Here is a 27,538-nt window from a genome sequence, read left to right on the forward strand (position 1 = left end):
GAAACAATTTCGAAGATCAGGATTCCATGAACGTACTTACTTAAAGAGAGAAGAGACTGGGAGTTACACATCAACTTACCAAGGCTGTCCCGAAGTCCAGGAGCCCCTTAGGAGAACAGAGAATGTGCAGTCTCCACAGACCAATGCAGGTGGCTGGGCCCAAGAGTGGGGACGGGTAGGCTGCAGGAGGCTTGCAGAGGGAGCTGTACCACCAGCCTCTCGCAGAAATTCCTAATTAAACCCTGACAGCAACTCTGTTTAGTGAATTGTCTCCTGGTAACTAAGAAGAGTGAAGCTGTTGAAAGCCTACAGCCAACCCTCTGGATAACTGTTGAGATGTATTTTAGAGAAGGAAATGATCCTGTCACAATCCCAGTCCTGCCCACAGCTGCAAGCACATCCTGGGAGTGCAGCTTCTTGCTCTGTCAGCACCAGAGCCCACTGTAGTGCCACACGGGTTCTGCCCGACGTTCCCACTTCAAGGAGTCTGGGCAGGTGCAGCTGAAACACCCAGGGGGCAACCCCCACACTCACTTCTCAAAAGTACATGCAGAGGCAGACAGAATGAAACACGGCCCCCAAACCTCAGACGTACGGTTCAGCGGCACGGCCCACCATAGAGCCACATGGGATTTGCCCGACGCCCCCAATTCACAGAGTCTGGGCAGGCCCAGCTGAAACAGCACCTGGGGGGCAACCTCCAACCCCACTTCTCAAAAGTACATGCAGAGGCAGACAGAATAAAACACGGCCCTCGAGCCCCAGACATAAAGTTTGGCACGGGCATCTGTGAAACAAGAACAAAAGTCGCATGGGAAAGTGAGCACAAAAATGAAAAAAATAACAGAATTACAGTGAAGATGGATGAGATGGGGAGGATTGCGAGGAAGTTGAGAAAGGGACTGAGGACCTGAAGGGGGACATAAGGGCTGGACATTCCCGACAAGGTAACAAACACACCTCTGGATGAGGTGGGACATCATCTTCATTATGGAAATAAAGGGGAAAAGCCTGAAAACATCAGTTTCCTACCAAGAAGCAAAAATCAAACTGGCTTCAGATTTCTCCTCTACAACACTGGGTTCCAAAAGATGAGGATGTGGCATCCGTGGGGTCTTGAGGGAGAGCTGGCACAAACGTCCCAGAGCTGCCGTCTCCAGAAGCAGCTGAAACAGCCTCAGATCCAGCAAACTCTTGTCTTGAAAAATCTATCAGACTACACCCCCTTATCAAAGGGACGCGTGGCTGCAGGGGTTGTGGTGTAAGGCAATTTAGAAATCTTACTCCGTGCAGACCCTAAACTTGGGAGGCTGCTGGTCACACCCTGGGAGGACCTCAGCCAGCGGGAAGCCCTGTGCCTCCTCTCTGCTCCATCTCTAATGCCAAGAAACATTTTATGCATAATATTACGTTATTTCCAATTTGTTAAATTGTATCTATTAAGTCCATAAAGAGACCAAGAAAATGTATAAAAACATTGATGACTTCACGGTGGTATTATAATTAATTTTTAAACAAAACATGTTGTCTAAATTTTCCAGACTGAAAAAATACTCTTTTTAGCAAGAAAGGTGCTTTTAAAGTCACCATAAACAATTATATATCCATCCTACGAACGTGGTCTTAAAACAAAAAGTGAAGAGCAAAAACAGCAGAAGGAAGTGCATGAATATGTTGATAACGTTTATCTCTGAATGGGGGCGCTCTTTTGCCTTCCATTTCCCTATGCTTGAAGTGTCACCTCTGTAATGTAATAATAGAACAAACACCATAGTTGAGGAAACACTGCTGCCCACTAGGACATAAACCAAGTCTCCTCCAAAATGCTGCGACCCCAACCTCTGATTTTATCTTTTAAATCAGCTAGGTTTTCTCCCCAAAAAAGAAGCATATTGTATCATTACTCTTTAAAGTTAGGTGACTTAACAGGCATACAGACTTAAACACCTTCTGGAAAGGTGATGTGTCAAGTTTAACTAAGATTTGTTTTGTTCTGAAAAGAGCAGGGGCACGTTCCCAGGTGAGGGGACTCCAGGAAACACTGGCTGTGTCCGATGGGCCCTCACCTGGAGAAACAAGCGCTCGACGCCTCCACCCTCCACCCGGACTCAGCAGGAAAGGGATGCAGAGCTGAAGACAGACTCATCTATAAAAACCCCAACGGCTGTTTCCAGGAGCTACTCACTGTCCCGTGCCGCTGCACCCTGCCCCCCTGTGCAGGTACCGGAGCTGCTGTCCAGGCTTCCCCAGGCTCTCCACGCCTCCTTCCACCCCACGCCAACCTGCACCACCCAACTCCCCACCGTCTCTTACTGACCACCGGCCTCAATTCCCGCATAGCCTGGAAACTGCAAAGCTGCCTGGCAGCAAGAGGGGACGGGCAGCGAACGCACCAGCCAGGTGGCACCTGCTTCCACCAGACTGCAGGGTCACAGCCCCTGCCTCATGGAGCCGTTGTTATGCACAACTACACTGGGAAATCAATGCAGCTTTAGCTTTACTTTGGTGCTAAATTAACTTTATAACACTTGGTTATAACATACATTAATTTTTACAGCAATTACTAAAATAACAACTCATAATGCATTCATTTACCATATTCAGAAAAGCAACTGAAAAACCAAACACACAGCAGAATTTTATAGGACTGTAGTAGTTTTTGTTAGGTTGTCAAATTATTTTAAGCTCAAAATTAAAGTAATTAAATCTGTGACTCTCAACTGGGGGAGGTGGGCACACACAGAGAGGGGAACTTAAAATCCTTTTTTTCTTCCAAACCTCACACAGACCCACTCGGCTGGTCATTCCCATTGCTGGAATTATGTCCTGTTCCTTAGGTTAAAAACAACTGCCTTCATGCCTATTAAAAATAATGTTTCTTCCTTTCCTGAGTGATTGTGAAATGAGCCATGGTGGCAAGGTAGGCACGAACCGAGGGAAACTGAGTCCATGCCCATATTTGATGGTGGGCAAGAACAGAAGGAAATTGGGTCCATACCCACATTTGATGGTGGGTGAGAACAGAAGGTAACTAGGTCCACATCTATATTTGATGGTGGGCAAGAACAGAGGGAAACTGAATCCGTGTCCACATTTGATGGTGGGCAAGAACAGAGGGAAAGTGTGTCCAAGTCCACATTTGATGGTTAGCAAGAACAGGGGGAAGCTGGGTCCACGTCCACATTTGATGGTGGGAAAGAACGGGGGAAACTGGGTCCACGTCCACGTTTGATGATGGGCGAGAACACGGGGAAACTGGGTCAAAGTCCACATTTGATGATGGGCGAGACCAGGGGGAAACTGAGTCCACATCCACATTTGATGGTGGGAGAGAACAGGGGAAAACTCGGTCCACGTCCACATTTGATGGTGGCTTTTAATGCACTGCAGCCTGTGTCCCCTTGACCTTCACGAATTTTCAGGTAGTAAGAAAGCAATTTTTCTTACTGGAAAGGAGAAAACTAAGTGGCTGCAAAGTAATATAATTTCCTTAAAGCAAAACAACAGAGAACCAACTTTGACTTTTTCCACATTACCCAGTAATTCTAAGACTAAGGGTTTTGTCATGTTACAGCAAATGCCGTTCATTAGGGGGAAATTGGAAGTCAGAACAGTGTGTGCTATTCAAATTCTCAATGAATAATTAACTCAAATGGGTTCAGAGTGCTACAAAATGAAATTAATTTGTTTTTAGTTTAACCCCAAATCCCCAATCCCTTGCCAAATGATCCTCTATGTATCCTACATAAAGGACAGGGTCTTTCTGGCAGAAAACCATTAAAAGTTTTTATTTGCAGTAAGAGAAGCATGCCTTCTTATCAAACAGGTGCATGGCCCCCTTGCGGGGGGGTCACCCATCACCTGCATCCCCGTGTGTCACGGTGTTGCCGCACACCATTAACGCATCAAAATGGAAAAGGAAATGTAAGCAGTGTTTGCTGTCCAAAGTTCACGTCAACAACTCCTTATTATGAAGGCACTTCTGAGCCTTTCCTCCTGCATCTGGGAGCTGCCAGCAACCCAGTTCCAGGAGAGAAAATAGCTCGACACCTCCTGCAGCCCATGGAGTCCTCTTGTTGGGACAAGGTCCCCCCAGGAGAGAGGAGCCCCCAGCAGGGTCAACACTGGAGGTCCTGGGGGTGGGTGGTGCTGGGGAGGCCATGCGGGGAGGGCTGTTCCCTGTTCCCTTCCCCTCAGGAGACAGCTGGCCCAAGGTGACACAGGACCGGATGGGATTTCGGGGTCAGGGACCACGGAGCCCGGGGCTGTGGACCACACCAGCCCAAAGCCACTGCATGCCCCAGACCGGGGCTGTGGACCACACCAGCCCACGGCCACTGTATGCCCCAGACCAACACGAGAAGAGTGCAGACCAACAACATCTTCGTCTACGGTAGGTGTCACGGTTATCGTTCCTAAGAGAGTCCACGGCCACTTCTACCAGGTGCCCTCTACTCTTCCCCTGCCCCAGCTGGTCCCCCTGTGACAGCCGTGTCTTTGAGAACGGGGTGTGGAGCCAGGGGGAAAACACAAAATAAACCACCTGCTACTAGAAACAGCCTCGCTGTCCTCAGGGAGCCGGTCCCGGGGCCAGCCTCGCTGTCCTCAAGGAGTCGATCCCGGGGCCAGCCTCGCTGGACTCAGGGAGTCGGTTCCAGGACCCCATGGACACCAAATCCAGGCACATTCAAGCCCCACAGGTGGACCTGCCGAACCTGCGTGTACAAAGAGTCGGCCCTCCGACACGCGTTTCACATGGCAGGAACACTGTATTTTCTGCGTGTACAAAGAATCAGCCCTCCGACATGCGTTTCACGTGGCAGAACACTGTATTTTCTCCCTGAGTTTGGTTGAAAAAATCCACCTATAAGTTGACCCGCAAAGCTCAAGCTTGTGTTGGACAAGAGTCAACTGTACGCAATTGACACTGATTCCTACCAACAATATCCAAATCTTACCATGACCAGCACGATAAAGAGAATGAGCAAAACTTAAAAACTAAAGCAGAGTTTTTTCCTGCTAGTTGGGGCACTGCGTATCCCCTGTGGGAAAGACAACACTGGCTGCTGACCAAACTCCATCGGCCTCTTCCTCCGTCCTGAGGGCATCTTCCTCCATCCTGACAGCAGCCTGGGCTTACCTCAGTCCCAGGGCGGGGGAGGAGGACACACTGTGCACCCTCCCAGCTCTCCTCCGCCCCTTCCCTCAGGCTGGCCCAAGAGCAGCCTGGACAGTCAGGTGCTGGGGACACCGAGCTGCCCCTCCTCGGCCCACAACCTCAGGCCACTTGTCTCATTTGTGACTGAGAAACAGAGCTGCAGCTGCAGGCGGGAGGCGGGACACGCTGGGATCTACCCATGGCCAGGCCGAGCTGCTCTTATCACTCAAGCTTCACTTTCATCACTTGCTCTACCAAATAAACTAGAATAAAATATGCCACTTCCTCCTTTGCACACACTCCCAAGCCTCCCATCCCACTTCCCGGCGCTGACCCCATAAGAACACTTTCTGTGCCTTTCCAGGTATTTTCTATCCTCCTCAAGCACAGAACCACATTCAGAGTGAATTTTTTTTTTTTTTTTTTTTTACAGAAATGGCACCAGGGCAGATGATGTTTTTTTGTACCATTTCTTTGGTTTCTTGGGCATTTTCCGCACCAGGACAGATGGGCTCTGCTCTCCTTCCTCCCCACCGAAGGCTGCCTCACAGCAGCCACACACAGAGCCGTAAGCCCTCGCAAGACTGTGGGTGTCTCGGGGTGCCCCATGTCCCCAAAGACCAAGGGGTCACAGATCCACACTGTCTAACAACACTTCAGACATGGCCTCGAGCCTGGGAACCCTGCTGGCCAGCCCAGGCCAGCAACAGAATAGAGGTGTGAGAGGTAACATTTGCACTTCTTAAAAAAAAAAAAAAAAAAGGCAGATATTCAATGCCACATTTAAAATGATCATGGTGGCCAGGCACAGTGGCTCATGTGTGTAATGTAAGCACTTTGGGAGGCCAAGGTTGGCAGATCCCTTGAGGTCAGGAGTTCAAGACCAGCCTGGCCAACACGGTGAGACCCCTGTCTCTACTAAAAATACAAAAATTAGCTGGGCATGGTGGCAGGCACATGTAATCCCAGCTACTTGGGAGGCTGAGACACAAGATTCTCTTGAACCCTGGAAGCAGAGGTTACAGTGAGCTGAGATTATGCCACTGCAATCCAGCCTGGGTGACAGAGCAAGACTCTGTCTCAAAAATAAAAACAATAAATAATAACAAAAGAAAAAATATATATGCATTCCTAGTCCCTTGGAGCTGCAGCAACAAAGCTGGTGATATATTTTGGGTGTTTCTAATCAATGTTTTCCATGAGCTACACTGCAAGTCTCAACCTTGACCCTGCTACAGTAATCATCTATTACAAATTAAAACAAGAGCCATAACTCTGTCTCCTACTAAAATATTCTAACTGAGACATGTTAACAGAATACATTTCTTTGGGTGAGAAAGTATCCACCAGGGTGGGGAACAGACGGCCCACCGATTGTGCTGTGGCCCTAACCACCAAAGACTCATGAATCATCCACAGCAAGGCTGGTGACTCAAAAAGAACACTAAATTGCTCTTTGACATCAATTCTTAAACCTTGAGAAACCAAAGTTCTCTTTGTAACAGACTTGAAAAAGGATGAAGTCAGAAGTAGCTCAGCAGAGATGCACCAACTCTTACCTGGGAGAGACACTCCTTGCTAATCACGTCTGGATTAACGGATGTGCTAAAAGCATCTCTTCCAACAGAGACACAGACTGCAACCAGGAATGCCATGAACACCTTCCCCAGATAACCCAGTCCTCACCCATCCACCCCTCAGGAGGTCCCCAGACAAGTCCAATAAGGAAATCACCCCACAGCAGATTCAGGTGCAGGCAGTGAGGGTAGTGGCGTCAGGGAATTCCGCCGTAAACCTTGGCAGCACGCAGGGAGGTGTACCCAGCTGGACAGGTGAAGTCAGAAGTGCAGGATGATCTGGCCATTCCAAATGAGCAGGGCATAACAATTTTGTTAAAATGAAACCCAGCCTTTGAAAAGGCCTGGACTTCCCACAATGTGTGGTATTTATAGTGTGGACGGCACTGTAGAGAAGTTATCAGAGGGTTCACGACGGCAAGATCCACGGAGGCTCTGCTATGTGCCAGGCATGAGACAACAATTCACACAAAACACCTCATTTCACCCTACACAGAGTCCACAGACTGCTCCACAGTCTCCCAGGTAAGAGTTGGTGCATCTCTGCTGAGCTACTTCTGACTTCATCCTTTCTCAACTGCTTCATGTTTCACCCTACACAGAGTCCACAGACTGCCCCACATTTCACCCTACACAGAGTCCACAGACTGCCCCACATTTCACCCTACACAGAGTACAGAGACTGCTTCACAGAATACTACCAAAGGGGACCATCAAATGATCCCCAAGAAGTAATGAGCGCCTTAAAAGTAAGAAAGCCAACCTCCTCCCCCTCTATTAACTTCCTCTCCTCATTTCCGCAGAACCAAAGAAATATGAAGGGCCAGTGACGCCCCACTGAAGAACGCTCTCCTGGTGGTTACACTCTGTACATAGGGAGCACAACCCTGCTCCGTGCTGCCTGAGGCTACTATTCTATACTACACTAGTACGATCTGTTTGTTCTATTCTATACTATTCCATTCTCTATGATAGAATACTACAGCTTCACTCCATACTATAAAATGCTGTACTATCTGTTCTATTCTATTCTATTTTCTTCTATACAGAAAGGAGTTAGCCAGCTTGCTTTAGGCAGACAGTAAGGGAAGGGTCCCAGAGAGCCTCCAGCCCGTGTTTTGTGCAGATAGGGGGACTTGCACGGGGGGGCCCTCCTAAACATGCTCACAGCAGACTAAAGGTCCCCATGCACACGAGGGAATGGGGTGGAACCACCAGATATTTGCTCCTTAGACAGCGAGACCAGCCCCATCAGCTTCTATATAAAAGCCCTTGTAGTCAACTGGGAAGGGGGCGACCAGCAATCTGCTCTCAGGACCCCTCTTTTCGCTGAGAGCTTAACTTTTAGCTTAACGAGTTCCACTGCACTCACTCTTCGATGTCCCCGTGCCTGTTTCTTCCTGGTCATGAGACAAGAACCTGGACCCAGCTGAGCTAAAGAGCAAAACTCCTGCATCAGTGCTACAGAACACTATCCTCTCTGTTCTGTGCCATGCGACTCTACTATTCCACACCACACTACGTAATATTAATACTATGCTGTGTGTTCTAATCTAGATTGTATTATGCTATGCAATACTACGTCATTAGTTCAACTGAATACTCTACAATACTATCCCACTTGTTCTATTCTAGACCATGTAATACGATTTTTCCTATTGTATACTACACTACATAATGTTACACTGTTTCTTCTATTCTATGCTACCCTATATAACATTATGCTATTTGTTCTATTCTGCGCTACTCTATATAATTATATTCTGTTTGTTCCATTCTATACAATACCTTGCATCATTTTACCATGTTCTACGATACAAGAGTAGAGTCAGTTATACTTTCATAATCTTTTCCAAGCTCTTACCCAGTAAGAAATGTGATGTTTTACTATGCCTCACATAAATGCACATTTCATGATAATCAATGCCATTTCCTATGGTTGTAGAATTCTGTCTCTATGATTCTACTGATACGGCTTCTTTGGGCTTTTCTTTAAGTCCTTTGCAGTGTCTGGTTTCCTAGTGAAAAGATGACTAAGGTCCCGATAAGATCCTACAAAACCAGCATTCACACAGGCTCACCTGTGTGCACACTGCTGGACTCCATGTTGAAGGAGTGACAGGAAGACAGACGGCTGTCGGTGGATGGAAGGCAACAAGCACAGAGTAGATTCCAGAACTGAGACATGTACCAAGGCTCTGGCACAGCTGAGGGTCGATCCCAATTCTAGCCTCTCACAGAAAGGCAGAGGGGACTTAGCACAAAGAGCACGGAACTTTGCTTTAATAAAGCAAATGCTTACCATCCACTGTGAGGAGCTCAAGGAGAAATGGCAGTAGGCTCTACTAATGATACTGCTTTAAAAAATGGAAGGGAGAGGGTACATTTTCACATGGGCCATGTGGAAAGTTGGCTGGACCTGCCGCTGGACCTGACACTGGACCTGCTGCTGGACCTGCCCCTGGACCTGTCGCTGGACCTGCTGCTGGACCTGTTCCTGGACCTGATGCTGGACCTGCCGCTGGACCTGATGCTGGACCTGACGCTGGACCTGCCCCTGGACCTGCCACTCGGTCTGCTACTAGACTGCTAACAAATGCTGCAGATTTTTATGTAGAAAAAAGTACAATGCGTCTGAGAGCAGCTGTCCCAGCTCTGGATGAAGCCGGCAGAAAAAGGAAGCAGCAGAGACGCTGGTATCATTCAGTGGGCAGAGTCAATGACCCTCCTCTAAGTCCAGCAAAGCTCAACCTGCATGTCTGCAACTAGAAATACCAATCATAAGCCAGACCTCCTGGCAAATACCATTGACCTGCTGTAATTCTGTGTGGTGTATTATGTCCCATGTACAGGAAATCATTCACAAAGCCTTTAACCAGGAAGTACTAACATGACTTTTAATGCAATATAACAGCTTTGCACCCATTTAACATATATTTAACCCCAGTGGTATATTTAAATATATGTTTTATAGAACATCAGGCATGTTTACCTAATGGCTCGAACTTTCACAATGTCTCTCTCCCTGAGAGGACAGCGGAGGATCCCATGCACTGTCTCCAGGAACATGCCCCTCCCAGAGAGGATTCACAAATCAAATGTGCACATGCATGCATGCACAGACACATATCACACACACACACACACACATGGACACGCACACCTATATGCAATACATACATTCACACATGCACACACGTTCACATAATCACATAATACCACCACATAACAGATGCGTACACATACACACAACACTCAAACACACGCACACAAACATACAACACTCAAACACACACGCACAAGCATACACACAACACTCAAACACACATGCATATACATACACATTCTGACACACATACATACGTAAGTGCGTAGACATAACATGCACAAATATACATGTATAACTATATACACATGAGCATCCATGCATGCCTACTTGCACATATGTGCAGTCGTGCCTAAACATGTAACACATGCACACACATACATGCAACACAAATACACATGCACACATATACACATGCATGCACATGTACATTACACACAAAGGCACACATACATGCACAACACATATACATGCAATACACACTTTCATACACATAAATGCAAACACACATACATATATACATCCCTCAAAGACCCCATTATTCAATTCTAAACAAAGTGGTTTATCCCCCAAATGTACCTTCCCGTAATTAAGAAGCTCTACTGCACATTTCTTGTTTCAAATAATGAGGTCTCACACACAGCACACACACATTTATACTCCAATACGTGTGAACATATAAATAGAAATAGGCACACGTGCACGAAGACCCTCTTCTGTAAAGGTATTCTCAAACTTGAACTGAACGAATTCTGCTAATTATAGTCAGAGTCAGCAAAGATATATATTTGACCTCGGAATGAATATACTCGTTCTTTTCGTTACCCCTGGCAACAGCAAGAATGTAAAACAGTTGTGCGATATCATGTCACTTATTCAATCCCACTTCCTGGGATCTGACCCATTTGGAATAGCGTTTCTGTCTGAGTGATTTCCTTCTGACTAAAATCATGAGACAATTCCTTCTCTTCCTGCTTTCTCTTTCCCAGGCCTTTTCACTGCCCTTTCATCATCTCAGAAATAAATCATAATTGTCAAAATGGAACGCAAAGAAACAGCCTTAGGAGAGAATCCCACAATGGAATGGACCCAAGAGAGGAAAAAGTATTCTTTTTGAAAATGTACAAAAGGAAAAGTCAAGAGGCCTGGGTTCCCTCTCATGACAGAAACAGACGTCAGCATAGCAGGTCGCTCAGCACAGTTCAGCTCTGTGTATGAAACAGAGATTCTAGTCCTTGTCCCTGTTTCAAGCTCTGTGTATGAAATAGATTATAGCCCTTGTCCCTGTTTCATGATGTTGCAGTGAAGGTAACAAAACAGACAAAGGGCACAGGCTGCAGAAAAGGATTTTAAAAGGATGACTTTTAAAATGTGAGCCTGCTTTTCAAGGGCACAATGAGGACATTTTCAAGTATATTAAAGCTGATTTATAAGAGATAGGTATAAAGACTCTACAAGGTCGTTAGACTTTAGACTTACAAAGAAAACAAATCACATTCTCCTAGCATCACCAGTCAGGTGTTCCACAAATACTAAGAACGGGGTCCACTATGAGGGGTCAAAACATAACCCATGAAGCATGGCCGAGAGCTCCTATAACCTGATTTCTAGGAATCTAATTTTAAACATCCTCACAGCTAGCACATCACAAAAATACAGAGCTCCAAATGCTGTAACCCAAGTGCTAACAACACCTAGCCAAAAATATACGAGGCATTTCAGGCAAAAATCCCAGAATCAGAAGAACACAAGTTTTCTAAGTTCTTCAAAAGCCGGCGCTGGTTGAGGCTCTTCTGCAGACTTCAACAAAAGACACGCTAGAATTAGCCATTGACGGTAACCCTGAGTCAACACGCACAGTGTTCGGAAAAGCACAAGGCCTGCTCCGGCTTGAGACCCTGGGAACTTTCTCTGGACCGCACCGAGTGGACGACTTTGAGAACTCAAAATAACCAACAACCAGTCCATGAACAGGGAAAGAAGACTGCAGCCTCCCTGGGGACCTGGCTCCATGCCTGCCCCCTTTCTTCCAGATACCTTTGCCCTTCCTGGCTCCCTCCTCCACCTGGAGATGCTCCGGGTTCAGGCCCCTCTCCAGTTGTGTCTTGGTCCACAGCTGGCTACCTGTGTGAAGCACCAGGCCTTGAAGGACCATCTCCACCTGCTTCCTGCACTTCCCACCCACTTCCACCATGACACCCAGGCTCTGGCTGCTCTCAGGGATCAGGGCCGCCAGGCTCCCCTCACAGGCTCCAACTGGAGTCCTGCCCCCTGGTTTTCAGCAACACTTGGGACATTCTCCTGGAAACTCTCGGCTCTGGGCTTTAGTGAACTGCGCCATCCAGCTCTTCTCTGCACTCTAAGCAGGGCCTTCTCTGGGTCTTCCAACCCTTCCTCCATTTCCAAATGTGGGCTTTCCTTTGGCCTCCTCTCTCCAGACATGCACGCCTCACACTCTGGCTACTTGACCTGCACTTCTACCTAAGAGGCTCCCAAATGCTCCCTGCTCCAGATTTTCCCCAAGCCTCCTCCTGTATTTCCAAACTTGCAGCTTGCAGTGGTGTCTCTAAGTATCTCTGAGTCAGGTCCACACTTGCTTCTCCTGATTCCCGGCAAAGCGCAACGGCGACCTCGGGGTGCAGACTCGCAGCTTCATCCGCCTTCCTGTACTCCCTCTTCCCCTCCTGACCCAGGCACCGAATTGCTCAGCTCACTGGCTGCCTTCTCTCCTCCTCCGGCCACGGCGAGTGCCCTTCATGAGCCCGCCCTGTCACCCCCCGGCTCCACGGCATGCCGCACATCAGAGACACGATTCTCTCCGAAACCCTCAGTGGTTCCCTAGTATCCCACAGGTAAGGACTTCCACATTCTGGCCCCAATCTAACTTTCTGGCCTCAGATATGCACATGCATATTTTATCTATGCAAAGAGAGTACAGGCCTCACACCCGCTCTCATTCCTGGGCTCCTAGTTCCTCTTAAAGGTGCTGTATGAGGTACCTATGCACTTTCCAAACACTAACTGAATATGCGCTTGGAGAACACTTACTTGATAATTTTGTGGCATTGCCGGATAACGTGGACAAAGTGAGAACTACGCAGGTGTGTGGATGCTGCCTTGCCCAGACCTCACTTACCCAGACACTCCCAGATGCTCAAGGTGACCAGCCCTATTGGCGCACAGGCAGGCGCAGGCTGCACCCCCACAGCCGGGCCCCGCGAGCTGAACTATAATTACGAAGCAGTTGTTTGCTCCTAAATCTGTTTATGCTGGTGCATTTGTTACACATTACTGAAACCAATAAAGTATGACTCCAAAGAGAGAATAATTGTATGAAAACTAAGTTGGATGCCTTTCAAAGACTTAATATAGGGGAATTTTTTTTTCATTTTAATCTTTTTAAAATTGCTATCAAATTAGGTATGGGCAAAAAATATATACAATGTTTGAGGAAATAATTTTTAACGGTTTCATATCTAACATACCTTGCTTCTCTTGTGTTGCCTATTCTCTTCTAGAAGAATAAAAACTGTGGCAGGCCTGCGATGGCTGTGGTTGAGGAAAGAGGCCACAGCCACAGCCAGCAGAACCATGCTCAGCAGCAGCCTAGCCCCGCGTGGAAGAGGCGTGAACACTCTCGGGAGAGGTGGATGTGCACTAACCGTTCCCAGCTCTGACCTCTTTATCTGAATGTGGTGATTGGTTTTATCTGAATGTCAGACAAAAGGGTGTCTACGTCCAGGAAAGACTCTAAACACTCTGGACGCTGCTGCGGCAGATGGTGACCGTGACCCAGTGATACCACTCTCCAGTGGACAGCCAACCCAGTCTCCTAATCGTAAAGGACATTCATAGCAACACTACGAAAAAGAAACACTACTGTTCTGACCCAGAAAAGTGAAATGTAAAACATAAAATACACAGGTTCTAACTAAGAGGCAGACAGACCGGGCACGGTGGCTCACGCCTGTAATCCCAACCCCTTGGAAGGCCAAGGCGGGTGGATCACTTGAGGTCACGAGTTTGAGACCAGCCTGGTCAACATGGTGAAACCCCATCTCTACTAAAAATGCAAAAATTACCCGGATGTGGTGGCGGGCACCTGTAATCCCAGCTACTTAGGAGGCTGAAGCAGGAGAATTGCTTGAACCTGGGAGGTGGAGGTTGCAGTGAGCCGAGATCACGCCACTGCACTCTAGCCTGGGCAACTCCTTCTCAAATAAAATAAAATAAAATAAAATAAAATAAAATAAAATAAAATAAAAGGCAGACAAACAAAGGAGATTTCCTCTGATCTTAAAAACAGAAGTATTTGTTTCACAGCGGGGATAATTGAAGATCTGCATAGAAATCACCTAGGGTCCCGCCCTCCCTCACAACAGACTGGGATAGAGGGAAGGAGGGCAGGAGGTGGGCCCCTTGTCCACGAGAGCCTCCTCCCACCCCATCCCCTTCCTCAGGAGGGCGGCCTGCCCAGTGCAGGCTCCCTTCTCCCCAGGTAAGACCCTGGCATCTCTACAGGAACACCCACCTCCCTTCCCTGCAATCCACTCCAGCTGCTCACGGCCAGTCAAGGGGGGCGCTCTTCAGAGAGGAGCAAACGGTTTGGAGGACAGCCTGAACTCCAACGTCCCAGGTGTGGCTTTCCAGGAAGCACAGAGGAAGGATGCAGGTCCCGAGAAGGAGGAGGCGCAGGAGGACGATGAGAGAGAAGAGAGAGAGACAAGAGAGGCAGACTGCCCAGCCGGGGGCTGAGCACAGGATCTGGCTGAGGCCCCCTGGGGAGGGGCAGAGGCAAACAGGCTGCTGCTTCTAGGCTGCTCGGGAAGATACAAGCTTGAAGGGGCTGCAAGGCAGGACTCACTGAGGAGCAGTCATGTGGATGCCACGCCTCTCACATGGCACACACTGACATGCAACTCACATGCAACACAACACAACACGCATGTACAATGGGCTTATACAACACTGACAACACACACTGCACACAATCACACACAACCTATACAACACATACCCAATACATGTGACTCACAACACAATGTGCATTTATAACACACTCATACGACACATAACCAATACATGCAACTCACAACACAACATGTGCGTACAACACACTTATATACACATACAGCACACGTAACTTACATACAACACAACACGCACGTACAATGCACTCATACAGCACACACAACACACAACTCACATACAACATGCACATGCAACACACTCATACAACACACAACACACGTAACTCACAACACAACATGCACACACAACACTCATACAACATACATGCAATACATGCAACTCACAACATACACACACAACACACTCATACAGCTCACGTACAACACATGCAACTCACGTTCAACACAACATGCACGTACAACACACACAACACACGCAACTCAACACAACATTCACGTACAACACACTCATACAACACAACACTCATACAACGTACACACAATACATGCAACTCACAACACAACATACACATACAATACACTCATACAACACATACAACACATGCAACTCACGCATAACACAGCATGCACGTACAACACACTCATACAACATATAACACATACAACATGCACACAACACACGCAACTCAACACAAATACATGTACAATTCACTCACAACACACAACACTCATACAACACACAACACATGCAACCCATAAACACATGTACAACACACTCATACAACACACAACACTCATACATCACACACAATACATGCAACTCATATACGACATACACATACACACATACAACACACAACACTCGTACAACATACAAAGCATGCAACTCACAAATACACGCACAACACACTCATACAACACACAACACTCAAACGTACAATAAGTGCAACTCAACACAATATGCACATACAACACACATACAACCCATGCAACTCACATACAACACAACACACTCATACAACACATTCATACAACACACACTATACAGATTCTAAGTATGAAATAGAAAACAGCACACGCACAGTTTCTAAATTTGATGAAAACTTTTTTCAAGAAAGTCGTCCAACATCCAAACTGGTACCATGTCCTCATTTTCAGTTGCTGTTCAGATTCAAGCATTTTTATCATCTACTCTATGAATTATAATAATACAGCATAAACCCATTTTTCATTTTACACCCACTTTAGTGTGGGGTACTCCAAAACAGGGGCCAGGAGCCTCAGAGTCGTCCCTCGGAACAAAACACAACCGACACTCAGAGGCCAGGAAGAGAACTCGGGTGGTGACACACACTCTCTCATCTGCAGAGCTCTGCTTCAAATACTTTACACGTAACCAGGCTGGAACGGGTTGGTGAGGGTACAGACATGGCAAACTGAGAAGAAACTGGCAGGTGGAGAAAGATCAATCAAAATCCAAGGAAAAATGCTGAACATTTTCCACAAATAGTTCACACAACAGATGATACTCAGGCTACTGAAAGTTTATTGAGAGGGGTCTTGCTCCAAAGAAAAAGTTCTCTCCCAAAGTTATCAAAGATTCACAGCAGTCACCTGCCCCCAACACACCATCTTCCGAGGGCCTAGGAGTCAAAAAGAAGGTAAGACAGTAGTAAGGGTACAGGGAGAGGAGAGCGGGAGGGGACCGAGAACTCGGAACCAAGAGATGGGCGGACACTGAATGCCTGACTCCAAGGTTATCACCTCAGAAAACAAGTCTGTTTAAGTCCGTAGTAACAGTGTTAGTACTTTCACTGAACCTGCACTCAACACTGGAGAACCTCCCTGTGTTATAAAGACGATCTGAAAAATAACATTAATTCACAATGTAGAGTGATGATTCAGCCACAGAAAATAAAACTGACATAATCCACTACAAGTCACACTATGTCTTTCTTTAAGACTGGTTTATGATGCAGAAAAGAGGCAGTTTGAGATCTAAAATACTTAAACTGGCAAACACCTTGTTTCCCTGAATTCTCACAACCGTGGCACCAGCTAGAGTAAGACAGAGTGGTTTTCAGAGCTTCCAGAACAGCAGAACAGATCAATCATAAATATGCAAAAGTGATCTGAAAACAGAATTAATATTCCACGTTTTGGCTTAAACTAGTCATGTGATTTCCAATAAGTGGGAAACATTCACACCAATTTTTATAAGAAAGTTCAATGTGAACACATAGTACAGAACATTGCCTTTGTTTTGGAATTTATTTATTTAATATGACAATTTCATTTGTATTTAGTTATTCTTGATGTTGAATGCTCATCTTTATTAATGATGAGCTACCCATTTTCTGACTGAGGAAACAGAAAGTTGTCACTGCCTAACAGCAATACTCAAAACAGCCTGTATGAAAGGAAAAGGTATATCTGTGTGCACACAGATGCATACACATGCATACTCGTACCTATACATGTACACAAGCGTGTACATATGTGCATACACATACACACATACACGTGTGTGCATGAGCACACATGCATGCACACATATACACATACATGCATACACACGCATATGCACATACACATACACTCATATACACACGTACACATGCACACACATACATGCATATACACGTGCACATGGACACGTGGACACGCACATACACACGCATACACACATGCACACACATGCATGCGTACATGCATACGTAAGTATCATCTCAGGTACGTGGATTCAAAATTCTGATGCAAACAAGAATAATTACAAAACAAGGTAGGGTGTCAACAAGTGAGAATTGAGATGAAAGTTCTGATATGTTCCAGAGACAATACGGGAGGTCGTCACATCACATAAATATCTTACCCATTTTAAACGTGACAATTCCTGCCAACATCGGCCTGGATTAAGATGATTTCATTGACATAAGGAACAGAAAATATAGTATTTATTCTAATGAGATTCTGTAATCATTACATTATTTTCACAATTATAAGTAATCACTAAATAACTTCCTCCCAAGGGTCTAAAAATAAAAATAAGATAACAAAAGAAAGTGACAGTCCTGACAGCTTTATCATGCAAATCACAACTGTGAAAATCAAGCATGTTTTTGAGACTATGCCCTCCTCAAATATCCTTCATGGAATTTTGTACCAGTAATGGCTGGTAATTAATTGTTATACCAGCTGGAAAGTATATCATTGGGGGTACGTGAAGTAAACATGTAAAGAGTAATGAACACACACACTTGAACCCAGGCCTCATTTCACAACTGTTTCCTACTTTCGATTTGCTTAGTTTACCTCATGAGGTACCTCGAGGAGAGAAAGCAGAGCTGGGATCTGCCCCGAGGCTGCTTCGGGAAGAGCTGGGTGGGTACCAAGACCCTCAGACCGAGGGCTGAGCTGCGTGGCTATGACCCCATCACTGCAGCTCCCCAAGCGTGTGTCCCTGTGTGTCACGCAAACCCCTGCCACACAGGTGATACACGCCACACGCCTGACACAGGCTCAGCACACAGGGAGCGATCAGTAAGTGGTGACTAGAGAGAAGTGACGGCCTTCAGCGTGGATGGAGAAAACAGGCCACAGACTCACAGAGGAAACGCCACAGATCCACAGACGGAGAAAACACCACAGACGCACGGACGGAGGAAACACCACAGACGCATGGAGGGAAGAAAAGTGCCACAGACGCACAGAGGGAGGAAAAGTGCCACAGACGCAGGGACGAAAGAAACGCCACTGACGCACGGATGGAAGAAACGCCACAGACGCATGGACGGAGAAAACGTGCCACAGAGGCACACACGGAGAAAACAGTCCACAGATGCACGAACAGAGGAAACGCCACAGACGCACGGACGGAGGAAACAGGGCAGAGACGCCCATACACCAGTGTGGAACGTCGGACAGGAACGTCCCGGCCATGCACTGTCCACTCCCCCTAGAGACTTCCCACCCCAGAGCACTCAGGATGGCTGTGGAGCTCCTGCCACACACCCCAGAGGCGAAGCTGGGGAGCCAGAGATGAGCAGGTTCACGTCCATCAAATGCAGCTACAATCCCTGTAATAACTGGAGGTCACTATTAAACAGAAGGGCACTTCACTTGGAATAAAAGCACTCTGCATAAAAGAACTAAAGATTGGCTGGAGACAGCTTAGAAACCGTCACCATTATTCTTGTTAGTGACAGCGAAGCTTCAAGAGTGGTCACTTTTCCTGTAGAAATCCCACAGAGGTGATTCCTGGAACTCATTTAGAATATTTCTTTCCCAGAAACCACACAACCAAGAACTTAATAGTGCCGTCTCTTGACCAGAAAGATTCAGATTTCTGATGAAACTAAACCCTGTCCAGCCTCCTGATTCTAGAAGATGCTGTACAGAAAAGCTAACTCAAAGGGGTCTCATTACTTTTGTCATCCACGACACATAAAAAAATTTTTTAAATATACAAAAAAATGTAGGAATTGTACAGTGAATACCCATGTGTCTACCCCTGGATCACAGACTAGATTTAAATGTAAAGTTCTAAAGGTTCCCAGCTAAGGAAATGTGCAGTGTAAGCCTCTACCTGGTTAGAACCAAGGGGAATGGAATGAGCTTTCCCCAGCCTTGCTGCTCAGCTGGGAGGGGCTGCCACAGCTCAGCCACCCCACCCCAGAGCACCCAGGATGGCTGTGGAGTTCCTGCCACCCACCCCAGACGTGAGGCTGGATCCCCATTCGCGGTGTTAAGAATGAGCCAGCCTTTAGAGGCCATGTGGTCTATACTTGAATAGAAAATGTTCCAGGAAACTAAAGATTCCAATGCGTGCACTGAATTCCTAACCATTTGAAACCCAGGCTCCTCATCTATACACGAAGAACAACGCTCTCTCCTGGGAAAGCATTTCAGAAGGACGAAAAAGGATCCACATGAGAGCAGCTGAAAACTACAAGGCATCATGCAATTATAAGCCTTTTTCTATATCTTTGTTTCAAGGAATGTCAGCATTCTAAATATTGCAGTTCATCCCACATCACCTTTCAGGAGCAAATCATAACGATCAAAACTATCAGCAGAATCACTACCAGCTCAGTCGCCATGTGCTTCTTCTTCCTGCATGACAATTCCTGCAGAACGATGGGACCATCCAAGAATGGCTCCCTGCCATCATGTGCCCATTCTCCTTCCCCAGGGGGGCTATTCCTGTACTCACGGGGCATGGGAAACCTGTATAACGCCACCAGAAAGTCCTTGTTTGACTTACACACTTCCCAGAAGGGCTGATTTTATCCAGAATCCTAACTGTGTCAAACACTAAACCTAAGAAATCATCAAGAAACCAAGGAAATGTAAGGCCATGTCCTGCCCCGGGTGCATGGCTACTAGGGGAGAAATAGAAAATGAGACATGAAAGGAAACTTTTAAGATATTCAGACCATCACTGGATGATTCCAGGAACCCATTACGGATCATTGCTGTTCCTAATAACAGGAAAGAAATTCTAAAATCCCAACAGGCATGGTGAGTCCCTCACTTGCATGAAGTCAAAATAATAATCCATCACTCTCTTCAAAAGGACAAAAGAAAAACTCTACTTCCTCTTCATATTAATTTGTGTACAAGCGACTTAAGTGAGAAAATCTTAATGTCTGGACTGTGATATCAATAGCAAAATAATCCCAAGATTCCCAATTAAAAGATAGAGATGGCCTGAATGAATTTAAAACAAGAAAAACCGACTATATGCTGCCTACAAAAAACTCAGTTCAGCTGCAAAGACACACATAGACTAAATGTGAAGGGATGGAAAAACACATTCCACATTAATGGAAATCAAAAGTAAGCAAGAGTAGCCATATTTATTTCAGATCAATCACAATTTAAGTCAAAAACTGTAAAAAGGAGACAAAAAGGTAATTATATAATAAAGAGATCAAAATAGCAAAAGGATATAACAATTACGAGTATATGTGCACCCAACAACAAAGCACTCAGATATATAAAGCAAATATTAGTAGATCTAAATAGAGAGGTCGGGCGCGGTGCCTCACGCCCATAATCCCAGCATTTGGGAGGGATGTGGAGGCAGGTGGATCACCTGAGGTCAGGAGTTTAAGACCAGCCTGGCCAATATGGTGAAACCCTGTCTCTACTAATACAAAAAATTAGCCCAGCATGGTGGCACATGCCTGTAATCCCAGCTACTTGGGAGGCTGAGGCAGGAGAATCACTTGAACTCAGGAGGTGGAGGTTGCAATGAGTTGAGATTGCACCTCTGCCCTCCAGCCTAGGCAACAAGAGCAAAACTCTGTCTCAAATAAATTTATATATACATATATATGTATAGAGAGAGACAGGGAGACACCAACACAACAATAGTAGGAGCTTCAAAATCCCACTGTCAGTACTGGAGGTCATCTAGACAAAAAATAACAACAAAACATCAAATTTAAAGTCCAGTGTAGACCAAATGGACCTAACAGACATTTACAGAACATTTCATCCAACAGATACAAAACGCACATTCTTCTCAGCACATGGAACATTCTCTAGAATCCACCACATGCTAGGCTACAAAAGAATTCTCAATACATTTTTTCTAAAATTGAAATAACATCTAGGATATTCTCAGACTCTAACAGAATAAAGCTATAAATCAACAACAAGGAACAGACACTGCTCAAAAGAAGACATTTATGCAGCCAATAGAGACATGAAAAAATGCTCATAATATAGAATGAGACCACCACTTCTCCTGTTGTCTTTCCCGGCTTTTCCCCGTCTCCCCTTTTCCCTAGTTTATAAGACAGGAGAAGGGGGAGAAAACAAAAAGTTAGAAAGAAACAGAAGTAAGATAAATAGCTAGACGACCTTGGCACCACCACCTGGCCCTGGTGGTTAAAATAATAATAATAATATTAACCCCTGACCAAAACTACTAGTGTTATCTGTAAATTCCAGACATTGTTTGAGAAAGCAGTGTAAAACGTTTTGTTCTGTTAGCTGATACATGTAGCCTCCCATCATGTTTTGTCTGAGGCTAGTCCTGCTACAATAATCACTCGCCATCAGAGAAATGCAAATCAAAACCACAATGAGATACCATCTCACACCAGTTAGAATGGTGATCATTAAAAAGTCAGGAAACAACAGGTGCTGGAGAGGATGTGGAGAAATAGGAACACTTTTACACTGTTGGTGGGACGGTAAACTAGTTCAACCATTGTGGAAGACAGTGTGGTCATTCCTCAAGGATCTAGTACTAGAAATACCATTTGACCCAGCCATCCCAATACTGGGTATATACCCAAAGGATTATAAATCATGCTGCTATAAAGACACATGCACACGTATGTTTATTGTGGCACTATTCACAACAGCAAAGACTTGGAACTAACCCAAATGTCCATCAATGACAGACTGGATTAAGAAAATGTGGCACATATACACCATGGTACACTATGCAGCCATAAAAAAGGATGAGTTCATGTCCTTTGTAGGGACATGGATGGAGCTGGAAACCATCATTCTCAGCAAACTATCGCAAGGACAGAAAACTAAACACCGCATGTTCTCACTCATAGGTGGGAAATGAACAGTGAGATCACTTGGACACAGGAAAGGAAACATCACACACTGGGGCCTGTTGTGGGGAGGGGGGAGGAGGGAGGGGGGAGGGATAGCATTAGGAGATATACCTAATGTAAATGATGAGTTAATGGGTGCAGCATACCAACTTGGCACGTGAATACATATGTAATAAACCCGCACATTGTGAACATGTACCCTAGAACACAAAGTTTAATTTAAAAAAAAATCAACAACAAGGAGAACTTTCAAAACTGTATAAATACATAGAAATTAAACAATATGCCCTTGAATAGCCGATGGGTCAATGAAGAAATTAAGAAGGAAATTTAAAAATTTCTTGAAATAAATGAAAACAGAAACACAACATATCAAAGTTTATGGTATACAGCAAAAGCAGTATTAAGAGGAAAGTTTATAACAATAAACTCCTACATTTAAAAAACAGATTTAAAATAAACAACCTAACAACGAACTGCAATGAGCTAGAAGAGCAAGAACAAATCAAATCCAAAAGTGGTAGAAGAAAAGAAATAACAAAGATCAAAGAGGAACTAAATAAACTTGAAACTAACAAATATAAAAATGAAGAAAAAAATGTTGGTTTTTTGAAAAGATAAATAAAATAGACAAACCATTAGCTACACTAAGCAAACAAAAAGAAATCCGAGAGAAATAAAATTAGAAACAGAAAAGGAGAATGACAGTTGATACCACAGAAATACAAGGGATCATTACAGACTATTTTGAACAGCTATATGTCAACAGATTGGAAAACCTAGAAGAAATGGATAAATTCCCGGACACGTACAACCTACCAAGATGGAACCAAGAAGAAACGGAAATCCTAAAACAGACCAATAATGAGTAACATGTATGACTAAGTAATAATAAAAAGTCTCCCAACAAAGAAAAGCCCAGAACTAGGTGACTTCGCAGCTGAATTCTACACATTTTTGTTTCAATTCTTCTCAAACTATTCCAAAAGTATTGAAGAGGAGGGAATCCTGCCAAGTTCATTCTTCAAGACCAGCATTACCCTGAGACCAAAATAAGACAAGGACACAATAAAAAGAGAAAACTATAGGTCAATATCCCTGATGAACACAGATGCAAAAATCCTCAACAAAATACTAACAAACTGAATCCAACAGCAAATCAAAAAGATTATACACCATGATCAAGTGGGATTTATCCCACGATGCAAGGATTGCTCATCAAACACAAATCAATAATCATGCTACATCACATCAACAGAATTAAGGACAAAAACCATAATATCATTTCGATAGATACAGAAAAAGCATTTGATAAAATTCAACGCTGCTTCATGATAGAAAGTCTCAACAAAAGAGGCACTGAAGGAAAAATACCTCAACACAATAAAGGCCATATGTGACAAACCCACAGCTAACATAATGGGGAATGGGGAAACACTAAGAGCTTTTTCTCTGAGATCTGTAACAAGACAAGGACGCCCACTTGTGCCACTCCTATTCAACACAGCACTGAACGTCCTAGTCAAGAGCAGTCAGGCAAGAGAAAGAAATCAAGGGCACCCAAAGTGGAAAGGAGGCACTCTAATTGTCTGTTTTCAGACAATGTGCTCTTATATATTTAAAAAAAAAAAAAAGACTCCAGCAAAAATCTCTTTGAACTGATAAACAAATTCAGTAAAGTTACAGAATACAAAATCAACATATAAAAATCAGTAGCATTTCTATAGACCAACAATGAGCCAGTGAAAAAAGAAATCAAGAAAGCAATCCCATTTAACTACAAAAATATAAAATAAAAATAAAAATACCTCAGAAGAAATCTAACCAAGAAGGTTAAAGATCTCTATGAGGAAAACGATATTCTACCCTCTGAAGGTAGAACAGTGGCTTCTAGAGACAGGAAAGGGCGGCGGGAAGGCAGAAAGGGAGAGGTTGTCTAATGGATACAAAATTACATCTAGATAGTAAAAATAAGGGTTAGTGTGCTATAGCCTTGTAGGGTGACTATAGTTTACAATTTATTGTATATTTTCAAGCAGCTAGAAGAGAGGATTTTAAATATTCCCAGCATTAAGAAATGACAAATGTTTGAGATGATGGACATGCTAATTACCCTGAGTTGCTAATTACACAAGAAAAACATGTATTGAAATATCATACTGTATCCCATGGATATGTACTATAATGTGTCCATTAAAAATAATAATTGTTAAAAACCCAAGGGTCATTTCTCATGTGTCCTATGTCAGTGTTGTGGTCCATTGGTGGAGACCTAGCCATTTGCAAGTAAGACTATAGTCACTTGAGCTGAAAGCAAATGAATCGTCACAAAAATTACCACTGGCACCAAGTCTTCTTTCCAGAATTTCCTGCCCACAGCACTGCCACAGTCACTGTGGGCAGGAAAGACACACTAGCACCCAAGTTTCAACCCCAGTACAGTTGATGCTTTTATTTCTCTGGTTTGGAATAGGTGTGTGTTCATAATTTACGTTTACTCCAACCGTCCCCTTGCTTAAATAGCTTCTTAAGGATAACTTCCTCTTACTAAATCCCAACAGCTTCTGAGCATCCATTATATTCTCCAAAGTAAATAAAAAGAGAAAACGTGTTGAAAGCCTGATAATGTTCACTTAAGAATCCAGCATGATGTACAGCTTGAAATGGCTACTCCACCTTGTTCCTTTACATGACTTTTAAAGTAGCCCCAGTTATTATACATAATTGAAGTCATAATTTCTGCAATACCATTAGGTCCACGAACGGTGGGGCCAGGGGACTTCAAAGTCTGTCTCCGATTTTTTTTTTTTAAAAAAAGGAAAGCTCATGAGAGTAGGTAATGAAAATAAATATTCACACAACTCGGAACAGGGGATGGTGAAACATAAAACTCCAGCCTGGCACAGGTGTCCAGCCAGTGAGGGTGGGGACACAGACTCATACGGTCCCCACAATCCCTCAAAAATGCCACAGACAGGTGGGTGGCCTGAGACAGAGCCAGGCTCCGAATTCCGGGAGCTGTCTGGCTCATGTGCACCTCATGTGGTCCACAGTGCACGAGGATGCCCAACGTCACCAGTCCCGGTGCAGAACACAAGAATGCCCCATGGCATGAGCCCCCGCTGCACAGCATAGCCCGAAGGTGCCAGCTCAGACTCCTACACACGCTGGTCACCAAGGCACTGCCCTCCAGGAAGGAGGACCCCAGAGGTCGTGGCAGGGTGAGGTTCTGCTCTTCATCATCCGCGAGCAGAGGGGAAAGTCACAGCAGACATTTGGGGAGCCTCTACACGTGGTTCTGGGACTCTGAGTGGAGGTTCAAAGATGTCCCCAGGTACGCCAGACTCAAACCTAAAAAAGACCCATTCTTCCAGATATGCCCAGACTGGAACCTAGATAGGCCATCCTTCCTAGCTTTTCTCTGGAAAAGCAGGCTTAAAAGAGTATCGACTAAAAGGGGCCACCAGGAAGACAGAAGTCCTATCTTTAAAAAAAGATTTTTTTTTTTTTTTTAAAAAGAGGCACTGAGGCTCTGACCCATCTGAGCACAGAGTACATGCTCGGCAGCCTCTGTCAGAGCAGAGCAAGTACACACATGCTCTCCATGCCCTGTGCTCCCAGCACCCGTGCTCCCCGCACCCATGCTTCACACGCCCGTGCTCCCCACACCCGTTCTCCCCGCACTGTGCTCCCTGCGCCCATGCTCCCTACACCTATCTGTGCTCCCCATGCCTATGCTCCCTGAAGCCGTGCTCCCCGCACTGTGCTCCCTGCGCCCATGTCTGCTCCTCGAGCTCTCTTCCACTGGTTTCCTCTGTACATCCCTCTTGATAGTCACTGTCACCTCGAATCACCTGGCTAAATGGAGGTAAAGAAAAAGTCTAGAGTAGCACATTGGAGGACAGAGTGGAAGTGGCTATTTACCAAGCAGGGCTATGAGATGAGCGCATCTGATCCCCATTAATCCTGACGGTCAGTTGATTAGCCCTGTTCAACAGCTGGGGACACTGAGGTGTGGAAGGACGGGCTTGCTTACCCCAGACGATGCTGACAGTGTGGGCCCAGCCCAGTCCCACAGCCACCAGGAGGAGGCTCCTCACTGGGCAGGCGCGGAGGTGCAGCCCAGAGAACGCTTGGGACCCCGGCACAGACTCCTCAGGAAGGAAACAGAAAGGCCCACAGAGACTCAAGCAGCACAGAAGAAGGTCACCCACAAGTTAAAAATAGATGTTTGTGCTTTACCGTCCCAGAGTGCTAAAAATCCAACCCACTCACACGCACAGCCTGACGTGAGCCTGGCCTCCTGCAGCACTGGGCTAAGCGAGAGACGTACCTGCCTCTCTCCCGACAATAGCAGACTTGGCAGCTATTCTTCAATGTACTTGACACGCTTCCGTGAGGGATTAAGCGACACTCTGTCGACACTGGCTAAGTTTAATCCTGACACAGCCAACCATCTAGATCTGCAGTGAACAAACAACTTACTTTGGATGATTCTGCCACTAACAAAGACCCTGAATCTCCCACCAAAGCTTAGTGACACGACTTACCTTTCTGTTTTCATTTCAGGTACACTGGCCCACATGATCTAATTTACCTGCTGATAATGCCTTGGAAAGACCACCAGGGGGCCCCACACCATTTTCAGCTTTAGAGGGATGTGAATTTCCCTTTGATGAGAAAGGTGATGGGGAAATAAAACAAGGATCCAAAACAGATGCCTGTGTGTTTCCTGGGAGTGATAAAGTCAGGAACTGCCTCTGTGTGTCAGGCGAGGGAGTAACAGAGACAATGGCACCAACTCCTGAGACAGAGGACCTGATGCATGGTGCAGCCACCGCCTGTGGCCAAGGAAATTCCAGGGAATGTAGACCCCAGTTGTATGGTACAGCCACCATGTGCGACCACAGAAATTCCAGGAATGCAGACCCTCAGTCACATGGTACAGCCACTATCTGCAGCCACAGAAATTCCAGAGAACGCAGACCCTCAGACACATGGTACAGCCACTATCTATGGCCATGGAAATTCCAAGGAATGCAGACCCTCAGTCACATGGTACAGCCACCATATATGGCCACGGAAATTCCGAGGAATGCATACCCCAGTCGCATGGTGCAGCCACAGCCTGCAGCCACAGAAATTCTGGAGAACGCAGACCCCAGTCGCATGGTACAGCC

At 45.5% G+C, this 27,538-nt stretch overlaps 1 protein-coding gene across 1 annotated transcript in view; it reads right to left on the bottom strand.

Moving 5' to 3' along the window:
* Positions 1-26,958, bottom strand: part of LOC139361583 (disco-interacting protein 2 homolog C-like) — a 247,759-nt gene extending 220,801 nt beyond the window's left edge. Inside the window, exons 1-2 of the mRNA XM_071090166.1 lie at positions 26,909-26,958; positions 26,692-26,821 (exon numbers count right to left, since the gene is read on the bottom strand). The gene's annotated coding sequence lies outside the window, so the exon portion shown is untranslated. The remainder of the gene's footprint in view (positions 1-26,691; positions 26,822-26,908) is intronic.
* Positions 26,959-27,538: the final 580 nt, after the last annotated feature.

The sequence above is a fragment of the Macaca nemestrina genome, unplaced genomic scaffold (genome assembly GCF_043159975.1).
Source record: "Macaca nemestrina isolate mMacNem1 unplaced genomic scaffold, mMacNem.hap1 Scaffold_65, whole genome shotgun sequence".
Taxonomy (NCBI): domain Eukaryota; kingdom Metazoa; phylum Chordata; class Mammalia; order Primates; family Cercopithecidae; genus Macaca; species Macaca nemestrina.